Source organism: Manis pentadactyla, chromosome X (assembly GCF_030020395.1).
Source record: "Manis pentadactyla isolate mManPen7 chromosome X, mManPen7.hap1, whole genome shotgun sequence".
Taxonomy (NCBI): Eukaryota; Metazoa; Chordata; class Mammalia; order Pholidota; family Manidae; genus Manis; species Manis pentadactyla.
In genome coordinates this window covers 66,363,398-66,377,875 of record NC_080038.1, presented here as the reverse complement: position 1 = coordinate 66,377,875, position 14,478 = coordinate 66,363,398, and the positions used below count along the sequence as shown (strand labels likewise).

The 14,478-nt window shown below is 42.2% G+C and overlaps 1 long non-coding RNA gene across 5 annotated transcripts in view; it reads left to right on the top strand.

Annotated features, from left to right (window-relative positions):
- Window positions 1-4,372: 4,372 nt before the first annotated feature.
- Window positions 4,373-14,478, top strand: part of LOC118931430 (uncharacterized) — a 31,367-nt gene continuing 21,261 nt past the window's right edge. Inside the window, exon 1 of one of the 5 annotated variants that reach the window (XR_008995133.1) lies at window positions 4,373-13,980. This is a non-coding gene — a long non-coding RNA (uncharacterized LOC118931430). The remainder of the gene's footprint in view (window positions 13,981-14,478) is intronic. The other 4 variants (XR_008995134.1, XR_008995135.1, XR_008995132.1 and 1 more) reach the window with 4 other exon arrangements.

Below are 14,478 nucleotides of genomic sequence, written 5' to 3'. Positions count from 1 at the left end.
ATTGGTGGCCAACAGGTGGCAGAAGAGGAATCCCTGCCTTCCTCAAGAGGAACACCTACCCCGTGGCTAATGCTGGGGTCGGATTTTGATTTGTTTATATCTTGGATATCAATAATAATAATGTTCATGTGGTTTGCTAGTATTCGTTTTAAGCCTTAAGTGACTATTACAGAAATGTATTTAGGGGCTTTATTTGTAGAATTCACTTCAGTTACACTTAATGAATTTTCATTTTTGGGTTCCTTAAAATTTTTGGAACTTTAAAATTTATTTACAGATTGCTTAAGCTTTTTATTTTGGCTGTAGATACTTAAAAAATTTCGTATTAAAATTTTTTTTTATTAACTTTTACTTTGAAATCAATAAACTACTTCCCTTTGGATTTTTTAAGAGTTTTATGCACAGAAATAATTAAAATTTTAACTTTATGACAGAATGTAAAAAGGAGTATATGAAGGTCCACTCTGGTCTAGGTCTTGCTTTTGTTCCCATCCTAATGCTGCACTAATGACCAACCTATCAGGCAGGAAACTTGAATTGCTGCAGTCTTGTTTCCTCTACTAAAATATATTATATTGGAGTATTAATGCCCACAATTTGAATTTTCTATTGTGCCCTGCTTCCAGTGCTGCTCTCAGCAATACCCTATCTAGCCCCAGCCCCAGCCCCAGCCCCAGCCCCAGCCCCAGCCCTAGCCCTGGCCCCGGCCCCAGCCCTGGCCCCGGCCCTGGACCCTGTCCCAGCCCCTGTCCCGACCCCTGCCTCTGCCCCTGCCCTGAGCCCGGCCCTAGCCCCTGCCCCAGCCCCGGCCCCGGCCCAGCCCCAGCCCGAGTCCCAGTCTTATTTCTCTCTAAAGCGACTCAGTTTGCATTAAATAGACGCTCAAAGTAGGTTGTCCACTTCCCATTCTTTAGACTGGGATACCCTATCTACCCCCAGCATTGCTCATATTCTGTGCTAAGTCATCATTTTCAATTAATGTGCCCAATCCCGTTTGTCCAATGTCCCATGTTAGAACAAAGAATCTGTACCCTTCACATTAATGTTAATCAAGAGCTTCGTATCAGATAATTATTGTCCATAATTGTAATTACTTCTCAATCCCCTGCCCTTAGGGAAGGAGAAACCTTTCCTCTGCCATTGCTGCAGTAGTCGTCGCAGTCCCAATTTTCTGGGAAATGTTCATATATTGTGCTGACCCACCTCCATCTGAACTCTGCACCGAGTGAAATTCTAATTGACCATAACCTTACCCATTGGATTAAATCCCACCCTTTTGCATTCAGCATGGGGTGCAGAGAACCCAAGTCTTTGGTTCAACACTTAATGTGTTTAGTCCCAATTACCATAGCCTTGTCATTAAACAAGGCACCCTATCATTTTTGCCCACATTCTAGGGTGTTCTGCTATTCTTGGACAATTATAGTACCAAGCTGTAATTGCACATTGTCTTGTCCATTAATCAAAAGACGTCCATCCCATTTGTATTGCTGATAGGCAGTGCTGACTACCTGAGACCACATTCCCTGAATTATTGAGTAGAATCCCAAATGTTCATACCCCATTCATTACACAAGTACTTTGCAACTTCTTTGTACTACAGCGAGGCACATTCTCAAAAGTTCTTTACTTTGAAATATTAATGGGTACCATAAAAGTGCTCATGGTCCTGCCTAACAGTTAAGACCTACTTATGCTCTTTCATTGCTCCTAGGTAGTGTAGACCACTTACCACCATACATTAATCTATAAAACCCCTACCACCTACTGTCCCACCAGTTAGCATAGGATATCCCTTACCACTATGTCATTACTTATGAAGAGTTCTGAATACTCAAGTTCCCTTCTCTTAAAATTAATGTGCATAACTATATATCCATGGTCCAGTGCAATAAAAAATAGAATTCCTCACCTCACCTCTTTGGATATTGCTAGGGAATGCAGATTATTCAAGAACTCAGTTCTTGGGCATTTAATTTACACAGTTGCAGTTCTCCAGAGTCCTGGCCATTGGACAGGGCCTCTGTAGCCCATCTGTATGATGTAATGTGGCCAGATCATACAAGGAACCTTCTCTTGAATTGGTAATGTCAATAATTACATTCATCCATGTCCTGTGAACTAGCTACACCCATTTCCATTTGTTTTCTCGCAGGGGACTCTTACTAAAGAAATATGCACTAGGTCAAGATGCACAATCCTAATGGCTAGAACTGAGCCTTTTGTATCAGGAACCCTGCACCATCTTTACAGTTGGAAGGTGCTGATTACCTAAGGCTATTTTCTGAAATTGTTCATGTGAAAAATTGCAATCCCAAGTTTTGTTCTAACCTAGGATCCCATCCCCATCTAATTTGCTTTGGATTATTGCAGAGGGTGCTTAGGCCTGTTAATGTGCTTAAATGCAGCTACAGTCCTCTATGCTAGTATGTTAGTGAAGGATTCCATCCTCCTGAAATTGCTTTACATCATTGTAGTGGGAATTTAGGACTGTTAATGTGCTTAATTACAGCTATAGTCCCTTCTGTTAGTCTACAATCCCATCCCCTTCTACTCCCTTGCATTACAGCAGACAGTATTTTCGAGGATTAAGGTGCTTAAGTGCAGTTACACTCCTTTCTGCTAGTCTAGGATCCCATCCAGTCCTACTCTCTTTGCATCACAGCAGAGGGTACTTGGGACTGTTAATGTGCTTAAATGCAGCTACTGTCCCTTTTGTTAGTCTTGGATCCCATCCGCCCTAGCGCCTTTTGCATCTCACTGAAGGTACTTGGGACTGTTAATGTGCTTAAATGCAGCTAGTCTCTTTTGTTAAGGAGGATTCCATCCTCCCCCAACTCCCATTACATTCTTGTAGAGGATGCTTGGGACTGTTAATGTGCTTAAATGTAGCTACAGTCCATTCTATTATTTTAGGAACCTTTCCACTTGATGTGAATTACAGGAGAGCTACTGTGCCTTCTGTTAGTCTAGGATCCCATCCCCTACTACTGGCTTTGCATTACCACAGAAGGTACAAGGGACTGTTAATGTGCTCAAATGCAGCTATGGTCTCTCATGTTAATCTAGGACCTATTCACACCTAACTTTTATGTCATGCAGGAGTTACTTAGAACTGTTAATGCGCTTAATTGCAGCTACAATCCATTCTTTTAGCCTAGGAACAAGTCCCTTTCTACTTGATATGAATTACAGGAGAGTGAACTTGGGACTGTTAATATGCTTAACTGTAATTATAGTCTCTTATGTTAATCTAGGATCCTAACCCAACTAATTCTCTTTCCATTATTGCAGAGGATGATTGGGACTGTTAATGTACTTAAGTACAGTACAGTTCCCTTTGTTAGTCTAGGAAATCATGCCCTATTACTCCCTTTGCATCATAGCAGAGGATATTTAGGACTGTTAATGTGCTTAATTGCAGCTACAGTCCCTTCTGTTAGTCTAGGATCCCATCCCCCTACTACTGGCTTTGCATTACCGAGGGACTTTGAAAGTGTTTAAATGCAGCTACAGTCCGTTCTGTTAATGAAGGATTCCATCCTCCCCAACTCCTGTTGCATCACAGCAGAGGGTACTGGGGACTGTTAATGTGCTTAAATGCAGGGGTGGTCCCTTATGTTAATCTAGGATCTCATTCACACCGAACTTCCTTTACACTATACAGGGGTTACTTAGAACTGTTAATGTGCTTAATTGGAGCTACAGTCCATTATATTTGTCTAGGAACCAAACCGTTTCTACTTGATGCAGATTACAGGAGAGCAAACTTGGGACTGTTAATGTGCTTAAATGCAATTAAAGTCCCTTATATTAACCTAGGATCACAACGTACCTAATTCTCTTTCCATTATTGCAAAGGGTGCTTGGGACTGTTAATGTACTTAAATGTAGCTGAAGTTCTTTTTGTTAGTTTAGGATCCCATCCCCTTGTACTCCCTTTGCATTACAGCAGAGGGTATTTGGGACTTTAATGTGCTTATACACACCTACAGTCCCTTTTGTTAGTCTTGGATCCCGTCCCCTTCTACTCCCTTTGCATTACAGCAGAGGGCATTTGGGACTTTAATGTGCTTAAATGCAACTACAATCCCTTCTGTTAGTAAAGGGTTCCATCCTCCCCAACTCCCGCTGCATCACAGCAGAAGCTATTTGGGACTGACACTGTGCTGTAATGCAGCTACAGTCCCTTTTGTTAACGTAGGATCCCATACCCATCTAACTCCCTTAACGCTATTACAGAGAGTACCTGGACTGTTGATATGCTTAAATGCAACTCTTGGCCCTTAAATATGTCTGGGATTCCATCCTCCTACCTTGTTTTGCATCACAACAGTACTTGGGACTGTTAATGTGCCTAAATGCAGCTACACTCCCTTATGTTAGGGTACAATACCGTCCTGCCCAACGCCCTTTACATCACAATGGAGGGTAATTGGGACTGTTAATGTGCATAACTGCAGCTACAGTTCCTTGTTAGTCTACAATCCATTCTCTTCTACTGTCTTTGCATTACCACAGAGGGTACAAGGGACTGTTAATGTGTTTAAATGCAGCTGTGGTCCTTATGTTAATCTAGGATCTCATTTGCACCTAACTTCCTTTACATTATTCAGTGGTTACTTAGGACTATTAATGTGCTTAATTGCAGCTACAGTCCATTCTATTAGCCTAGGAACCAATCCCTTTCTACTTGATGTGAATTACAGGAGAGCAAACTTGGGACTGTTAATGCGCTTAAATGCAATTAAAGTCCCTTATATTAACCTAGGATCGCAACCCACCTAATTCTCTTTCCATTATTGCAAAGGGTGCTTCGGATTGCTAATGTGCTTAAATGCAACTGAAGTTCTTTTTGTTAGTTTAGGATCCCATCCCCTTGTACTCCCTTTGCATTACAGCAGAGAGTATTTGGGACTTTAATGTGCTTAAATGCAACTACAATCCCTTCTGTTAGTGAAGGGTTCCGTCCTCCCCAACTCCCGCTGCACCACAGCAGAGGCTATTTGGGACTGGTACTGTGCTGTAATGCAGCTACAGTCTGTTTTGTTAACCTAGGATCTCATACCCACCTAACTCCCTTAACGCTATTACAGAGGGTACCTGGACTGCTGATATGCTTAAATGCAGCTCTTGCCCCTTAAATATGTTTGGGATTGCATCCTTCTAGAGAGTACTTTGCATCACAACAGAGAGTACTTGGACTGTTAATGTGCTTAACTGCAGCTATAGTCCATTCTGTTAGCCTAGGAACCAGTCCCTTACTACTTCGTATGAATTATAGGAGAGTAAACTTGGGACTGTTAATGTGCTTAAATGCAATTATAGTCCCTTATGTTAACCTAGGATAGCAAGCTACCTAATTCTCTTTCCATTATTGCAGAGGGTGCTTGGGACTGTTAATGTGCTTAAATGCAGCTGTGGTCCCTTATGTTAATGTAGGATCTCATTCACACCTGGCTTTATATTATGCAGGGATTACTTAGGACTGTTAATGTGCTTAATTACAGCTACAGTCCACTCTTTTAGCCTAGGAACCAGTCCCTTAATACTTGATGTGAATTACAGGAGAGTGAGCTTGGGACTGTTAATGTCCTTAAATGCAAGTACAGTCCCTTTATTAGTCTTTGATCCCATCCCCTTCTGCCCCCTTTGCATCACAGCAGAGGGTATTTGGGACTTAAATATGCTTAAATGCAGTTATAGTCCCTTATATTAACCTAGGATCCCAACCCACCTGATTAATTTTCTACATATTGTAAGGTATGCTTGGGACTTTAATGTGCTTAAATGAAGCTATTATCCCTTCTGTTAGTGCAGGATTCCATTCTCCCCAACTCTCCTTGCATCACAGCAGAGGGTATTTGGGACTGTTGCTGTGATTTAATACAGCTGATGTCCCTTTTGTTAACCTAAGATCCCATTCCCACCTAACTCCCTTAATGCTATTACAGAGGGTAGCTGGACCGTTGACATGCTTAAATGCAGTTTTTGCTCCTTACATATGTTTAGATTTCATCCTTCCACCTTCCTTTGCATCACAACAGAGTACTTGGGACTGTTAATGTGCTTAAAAGCTGGTATAGTTCCTTTTGTTGGTAGGATCCCATCCCTTTCTACTCATATTTGCATTACTACAGAGAGTACTTGGGATTGTTAATGTGCTTAAATGCAGTTATTGTTCCTTATGTTAGGGTAGGATTCCACTCTCCCCACACCTTTTGATCATAGTGGAGAGTATTGGGACTGCTAGCGTGCATCTTTAGTCCCTTCTGTTAGTCTTGGAACCTATCCCAACCTATTCTCTCCGACCACAGAGGGCACAAAGGACTGTTGAACTGATTAATGTGGCTATGGTCCCTTCTGTTAGTCTAGAATCCCATCCCCTACTACTGTCTTTGCATTACCACAGAGGGTACAAAGGACTGCTACTGTGCTTAATTGCAGCTATGGTCCCTTATGTTAATCAAGGATTTCATTCACACCTAACTTCCTTTACATTGTACAGGGGTTACTTAGGACTGTTAATGTGCTTAACTGCAGCTACAGTCCACTCTATTAGCCTAGGAACCAGTTCCTTTCTACTTGATGTGAATTACAGGAGAGTGAATTTGGGACTGTTAATGTGCTTAAATGCAATTAAAGTCCCTTATGTTAACCTAGAATCCCAACATACCTAATTTCTTTACATTATTGCAGAGGATGCTTGGGACTATTCATGTGCTTAAATGCAGCTATAGTGCCTTCTGTTAGTCTTGGATCTCATCCCCTTCTGCTCCCTTTGTGTTAAGAGCAGAGGGTATTTGGGACTTACTGTGATTTAATGCAGCTGGTGTCCGTTTTGTTAAAGGAGGATCCTATACCCACTTAGCTCCCTTAGCACTATTAGGTAGGGTACCTGGACCATTGATATGCTTAAATGCAGTTTTTGCTCCTTAAATATGTTTAGATTCCATCTTTCTACCTTCCTTTGCATCACAACAGAGAGTACTTGGGACTGTTAATGTGCTTAAAAGTCGCTATAGTCCCTTTTGTTCATAGGATCCCATCCCTTTCTACTTGCTTTTCATTACCACAGAGGGCACAAGGGACTGGTAATATGTTTAATGTTGCTATTTTCCCTTATTAGTCTAGGATCCCACCCCTCCTACATTACTTCAGGGTACAAGGGACTGTTGATGTGCTTAAATGCAGTTATGGTCCCTTATGTTAACCTGGAGTCTTATCCCCATCTAACTCCCTTTGAATTATTGAAGGGTAACATGAGACTTAATATGCTTAAATGAAGCTACAGTCCTTTCAGTTATTGTAGGGTATCACCCCCTTGTTGCCTTGCATTAAAAGAGGGTACAGGGAACTTCTCATGTGCTTAAATTCAGTTACAATCCCTCCTGTTAGCTTAGGATCCAATCCCCATCTGACTCCCTTTACATTATTGCAGAGGGTACAAGGGACTATTACTGTGCTTCATTGCAGCCACAGTCCCTAATGTTAACCTAGGATGGCATCCCCCCCCCCCCCACTTTCTTTGCATTAACACAGAGGGTACGAGGATTGGTAATGTGTTTAAATGTACCTGCGGTCACTTAATGATAATCTAATATCCTGTCCTCATCTAATGCCCTCTACATTGCTTTGGAGGGTACAAGGGACTGTTAAAGTGCATAAATGCAAGCTCTGGTCCCTTATGTTAATCTAGGATCCCATTCCCACCCAACTCCCTTTGCATCACTGCAAAGGGTTCCTGGGACTGTTAATGTACTCAAATGCAGCCAGAGTCCCTTTTGTTAGTCTAGGATCTCATACTCTCCTACTCACTTTGCATTACCACAGACAGTATTAAGGACTGTTAGGTGCATAAATGCATGTGTCCCATCAGTTAACCTAGGATCCCATACCCACCTAACTCCTTTGCAGAGGGTACCTGGGACTATTAATATGCTTGTAAATGCACTACAGTTACTTTTGTTAGTCTAGGATCCCATCCCTTTCTACTTGTGCATACCTCAGGGTAGAAGGGACTGTTAATGTGCTTAAATGCATCTCTTGTCCCTATGTTAACCTAAGATCTCATCCCCTCCAACTCCCTTTGCATTACTGTAGAGGGTACTTGAGACCTTTAATGGGCTTGATTGTAGCTGTGGCCCCTTCTTTTAGTCAAGTTTCCCTTGCCCTCCAATTCTCTGCTTTTTAGTAGAGGGCACTTGGGATTAATGATGTGCTCATCTGCAACTGTGGTCCCTTGAGTTAATCTAGGATCCCATCCCTTCCTACTCTTCTGTATGACTTGGGGGTACTTGGGACAGAAAGGTGCTTAATTGTAGCTAGAGTCCTGTATGTTAGTCTAGGATCCCATGCCCTCCAACTCCCTTTACATTACCTGGAAGGATTTGGGGGACCATTAAAGTGCTCAGTTGCAGCTACGGTCTCATGTTGGTCTAGTTTCCCATCCTTTCCACTCCTTTTGCGTGACCTGGAAGCAGATTTGGGACTATTAACGTGCTCATTTGCAGCTGTGGTCCCTTCTGTAGTCTGGAGTCACTTGCCCTCTAACTTACTTTGCTTTACCATAGATGGTACTTTGGACTGTTAATGTGCCTAAATGAAGGTATGGTCCCTTTTGTCAATCTAGGATCTCACCTCCTTTCCATTACTTGGTTGCAGATTTGTTACTGAAAGGTGCTTAACTGCAGCTGTGTTCTGCTGTGGTAGTCTAGCATCCAACACCTTCCAACTCCTTTGCATTACAGCAGAGGGTGTTTGGGGCTGTTAAATGCTCACTTATAGCTGTGGTCCTTTCTCTTGTCTGGAATCCCACGTCACCAACTTCTCTGACGTTCCCCGGCAGTTTTCGGGACTATTAAAGTACACCGTTTCCCATGGTCTTATACTGCATTTACAGTACTTGGGATTGTATTTGGGACTGTTAAAAGTGCTTAATTGAGCTGTGGTCCCTTCCTATTAGTATGGTTTCCCCTGCCCTCTTTACCCTCTTTGCATTACACAGAGGGTACTTGGGACTTTGAAAGTGCTTAACAGCAGCCATGGTCCCTTTTGTATTTTAGGATCTCATGACCTCCCACTCCCTTTACATTACCTGGAAAGGTTTGGGGCTGTCAAAGTGCTCGATTGTAGCTGTGGTCCCTTCTGCTAGTTTGGGGATCCATGCCTTTCAATTTCGTTTGCATTACCACAGAGAGTACTTGGGACTGAAGGCAGGTGTGATCTCTTTTGTTAGTTTAGGATCCCATAATCTCCCAATCCCTTTATGTTACCTGGGAAGGCACTTGGGACTGTTAAGGTGCCTAACTGCAGCAGTGGTCCCTTCTGTTAGTCTATGATACAGTCCCCTCCTACTCCCTTTGCATTACCTCAGATGGTACTTGAGATTGTCAAGGTGCATCCCTTCCTCTCACACCCTGTTAGCACTACAGCATTACCTGCTGAACACAAGGCTGCTTTTTTTGCACTGTTACCGTGCATAATTGCATTTGTCCCTCTTACTCTGCAGTATATAAAATCCTCACTTATTTCCCTTGTATTCATCAGTGGATGTCCTTTACTCAAGACCTTTGTGCCTGGGTAGTTAAAGTGAGCCGTGATAATTGACTATAGCTATGTCTTTCATTTAAGTCCCCTGTACTCTTTGTTTAAAAGAAGGTGTTACTTTTTTTAACTACCACATTAACTTTTTCTGGGACTACTGATGTGCAAAATTCCAATTTTCATGGTCCCTCCCTTTAATATCCCACCTGTTTCATATTACAGCAGGGGATGCTAGTCACCCAAAGTCCTTCATTTGGGACTTTAATGCACATGTGCCCTCCTGATAATAAGCTAATATCCTTACTTCTTGGTATTATAGCAGGGGTATTATATTATACTGACCACCTGAAGTCTTTTCTTTTGGCCAGTTTAATGTGCAAAATTGCACTAGGATCTGATCCCCATCACACCTCCTTTACATGGGGGTGCTGAGCATCTATGGCTACTTCTCCTGTACAATTTAAGTGTGCATAATTTCAGTAATCCATGCTCCTTTATGTCAGAATGGGATCCCACTTCCTCGCCCCATTTACATTACTGCAGGGGCTTCTGGCTAGCCAAGATTCACTCTCTTGGATTGTTACTGTGCAGAGTTATATTTACTTCTGCACCTGTATATCACGTTTAAGACCCTCTTCATACTATTAATATTCTAGCAGGAGGTGCCTATTGCTCAAGACCTTACACACTAATGTACTTAATGTATACACTCTTATTGTCTTATAGACACTCTGAGTTGTCCACTACTGTGCCTTTTAGATCATATTCTGCACTTACTGAAACAGGTACTGTCACACATCATAAAGACCTTCTCTTGGGACTGTGGATATGTAATTACAGTTGTCCGTGGTCTTAAGTTACCTTGGGTTCCTGATTGCTTTTCATACCCTCTTTGCTTTACTGCATGGGTTACTGTCCACTTATGGCCCCTCTCTCAAACTGTGAATGTGCATAATGACAATTACATTAGGATCCTTTCTCCTCACAGTCCCTTTTAAGTTTTGCAGGGATTTTTACCCCTAAGGGCCCATTTCTTGGCCTGTTAATATGGTTAATTGTCTTTGGGTTCCTGTGAATTAGGCAAGGACACCTCCCCCCACTCCTCTTCTCTTTCAGCAGGGAGGGCCCCTTCCCCAAGAATGTTAAACTTGGACAGTCGAGGTTCACAACTGCAATCGACCACAGACATGCACCTTGGACATTAATGTGCATAATTGCACATGGCTTGTCCCACTTAAGATCCTACCCTCTCAGACCCCTTTTGTAGTGCAGCAGGGGTGCTGGTCACTAAGGCCTCTTTTCATGGCTTGCTATTGTGCATAATTGCATTTGTACATGTTCCCATACACTGGATAAGGATATCTCTCTTCCCTCCCCCTTGGACTTTTAGCAGGGAATGCTCATTACCTTAAGATCCTTCTATTTTATACAAAGTGCACAGTTTTAATTGACCACACCATTTCCTTGGACATTAATGTACATACCTGCAACTTATTTCGTACTATTCTATTGCCTTCAAGTATACTTGGACCCTTAAGTGCTGACCCCTCAGTTCCCTTTTCTTGTCCTGTTTTATGTGCATAATTGCATTTGTCTGGGGTCTTGTACACTAGACAAGGACCACTCCCCCTCACCGCCACCCCCCCACTTCCTCTGCCTTCCTATATGATAAGATGGAGCCCACTGCTAAGACCTTTACATTTAGACAGTTAAGTACAGAATTGCAGTGTTCCACAACTGTCACTTCCAGGACTGTTGTAACTTTGCATTACTGCAGGGGACACTGTTTTCCCCCAAGGCCCCTTTTAGAGGACTGTTAATATACATAATTGAAACTACTGTCTTCCTCAGCAGATGTCTTAAAGTCATATCACCTCAGCTTCCCTTTACAGTACAACAGTGTGCACTGATCAACCAAGGCCCTCTTCTGTGCAATTGCATTTTCTCCTGTACACTAGATAAGGGCCCTCCCTACCTGCTTCCTTAGCATTTTCAGCAGGCAGTGCCCACTACTCAGGACCCTCACTTGGAAAATATATGTGCACAGATGAAATTTTCTCAGTATGTCTTATAGCAGATCCCCTGTATCCTCTGCTTAGAGAAAGGAGATACTGGTTACCTAATGCTCGCCCTTTTGGACTTTAATGTGCATAATTGCAATTGTCCATCTCTGCTGTTGGATTAGGATTGCAGTCCCTCAACCTCTTTGCATCAGGGGCATGTTAACCATGAGTGAGCTCTTCTGGAGATAATATTAACGTGTATAATTGTATTTAGATATGGACCTGTACAATAGGAAAGGATGCTCTGTGCCCCTACTGCTGCCTGTGTATTGCTGCTGAGATATGCTATCAGGACCTTACCTCTTTGACAATTAATATGGACCAGTAATAATGATTCAAAGTACTGATCATTAGATAGGACCCTTGTACACCTTTTCCATACATCAGGGATACAAAGGCCCCTTTCTTGGACTATTAATGTGAATATCGCAGTTGTCTCTGCCCCTTTCTGTTAGAATAGGATACCATTTGCTTTTGCCCCTTTTGCATTACTGCAGGGGCAGCTGATCACACAAAACTTCCTGGGACTGTTAATGAGCATGACGGCAATTAGCAATGAGTTTTTCCTTCCTGGCCTTGTTAGGCAAAACACTCCCAGCCCAGTTGCCCATGGTAGCATACAGTATAAACACTGCAGTATGCCATGAACTTGTCCATCAAACAGTGACCCATACTCCCACTCCTTTTGTATTGCTGCAGTGTTTCATACACACATTCCCAGTAGTCATGGTCATACCTCTTCCCTCTCCCCACCTCCTGCCTGCCTTTGGACCGTTATGAACTGTTAATGCTTACGATTCCAGGAGTCCATGTGTCCCGCCATTAGACAAGATAGGGCTCCTTTGCCCCTCCCGCCCCCACCTTGTCCCTTTGCATTGTTGCTGGGGAATGTTGATTGGGCAAGGAAGGCCCTTTGTCTTGGACTTCAGATGTTCACAATCCCAGATGTCATTGGTTTACCCACTTTGTATTGCTCCAGTGCCTCAAGTTGCACTTTCCCTGGTCCTGCCCATCAGAAATGGACCCCTGCACTTCCCTTCTTTGCATTGCTCTTGAGTAGCGCTGACTACCCAAGCCCCCTCTGTGTATTAATACAGTACTGACCATCCTATGTTTCAGCCCATCAGACCAGTATCTCCATACTACTTTGATGTATTTGTGCAGTGTTGACTACAAGCAGCAGGCCTGAACTAGGTGGATGGGCCTTCACTCCTTTTCTTGCATTTATGAATGATCTCAGTTCAATTATTGTCACATTCTAGGGACAGGAACCATCCCTGCCCACCCTTGTTACTGCTTTACTGGGCAAAATACTAGAGGTAGCTGGATTGCCACCCTTTAGGATTTTTAATATATATGTACAAGTATCGGTTGAAAATTGTCTCCCCAGAGAGGGTTAGCATTATCTCTGCATTCTTCTTTCAGAGCAGGTTCCTGGCTAAGAATCTCTCAGTTGTTGACTATTGCTATGGTACAGTGCCAGTTGCCAGGATACAACCAAAACGTTGCTGTTAAGTTTTTATTTTTTAAGAAAGACATGTGGACTGCAAGGTGGAGCTGATAGATAACCTGGTCATTAAGTTTCCGAAGTCTAAAAACCCCATTTTTATGATGTGCTTGATGACCAGTGTCTCTCATTTGATTAAGGGTGGTGGGTCTGTGGATAGACCACTGTGACGCTTCCTGTTTTAGTATGAGCAAAGTAGTTAAGGAGTGGAAATCTTAAGAACAGTACGTTTGGGTTCTGCCAACATTTTAAACCATTTTAAAACTATTCTTTGTTTGGGCTTTACCATCATTCACTATTAGGAAAACTGCCTAAACTTTCTAACACTTAAATTTCTTCATCTGGAGCACCAGGCAGTCCTTAACTTATTTCAAGAAGATTGCTATAAAAGGATGTAGAGAACAGAATGCTGAGGTGCTTTTGAAAACCACAGATCACCTTGTTTGATTAACTTATTATATAAAATACACCCTGTTTAATTCAGCTTATTTAAAGTAGCCTGAGGCACCACACTGAAGTGAGGACTTAGAAATAATGGGACCAGTTTCCCTATTATATATTAAAAGAAATGTAAGCCAAGATCTAATCATTATTCTGGACATAAATGTCAACAGTGAGATAGCTGCCTTGTAAAAATGAATAATAAGCCAGCCTTTAGTGTGCAGGGTGTTTGGTGGCAGAGAAGTATTAAATATGGAACTGCTGAAGCAAATAACTAGTCATCACAGCAGCAGTTCTTTGTAATCACTGAAAAAGAATACTATTCCTCTGAGAAGGATGTCAAGATTGGCCCAGCTCAGGGTGCAGTTTGCACTACTGCTCCTTGAACATCTGTAAGAAGAGTCTCTGGCTCTTTAGGATACTGTAAGTACTACTTTGTAGCTATTAAGTAATCTTTTCCCTGTTCTATTTTCTTTCTCTTAGATGCTACCCAGAGAAGTCAGAGGGTCCTATATGTCTCCCTCTCTGTTCTCACCTCATCTGCAATTTATGTATACATCACCACATGACTTAACCAACAGAATTATAAAATTAATGTTGTGTACCTAGCCCTCCACTAGGTTACACTGAATAGAGGGGTAGAAATGATATAGTCCTATATAATCCCATCCCAGAGATGGCTGTATTGTTGAGAAGCTAATATAAATGCATTTGAAACAACTTTAGGAAATGATAATCAAGTGCTGTCTCGTGAATTAGAAGTTACAGAGTTTTAAGAAGAGAACCTGCTAGGGTATGAAGTTGATAAGATAAACTTAAAAAAAAGGAGTTGAGTTTACCTTTTCTCTTTGGTCCAGGATCTGATTAATACTGCAGCCATCTGCCTAGTCCAGTTGGTTTATTTAAATGTCATTTGGTTTT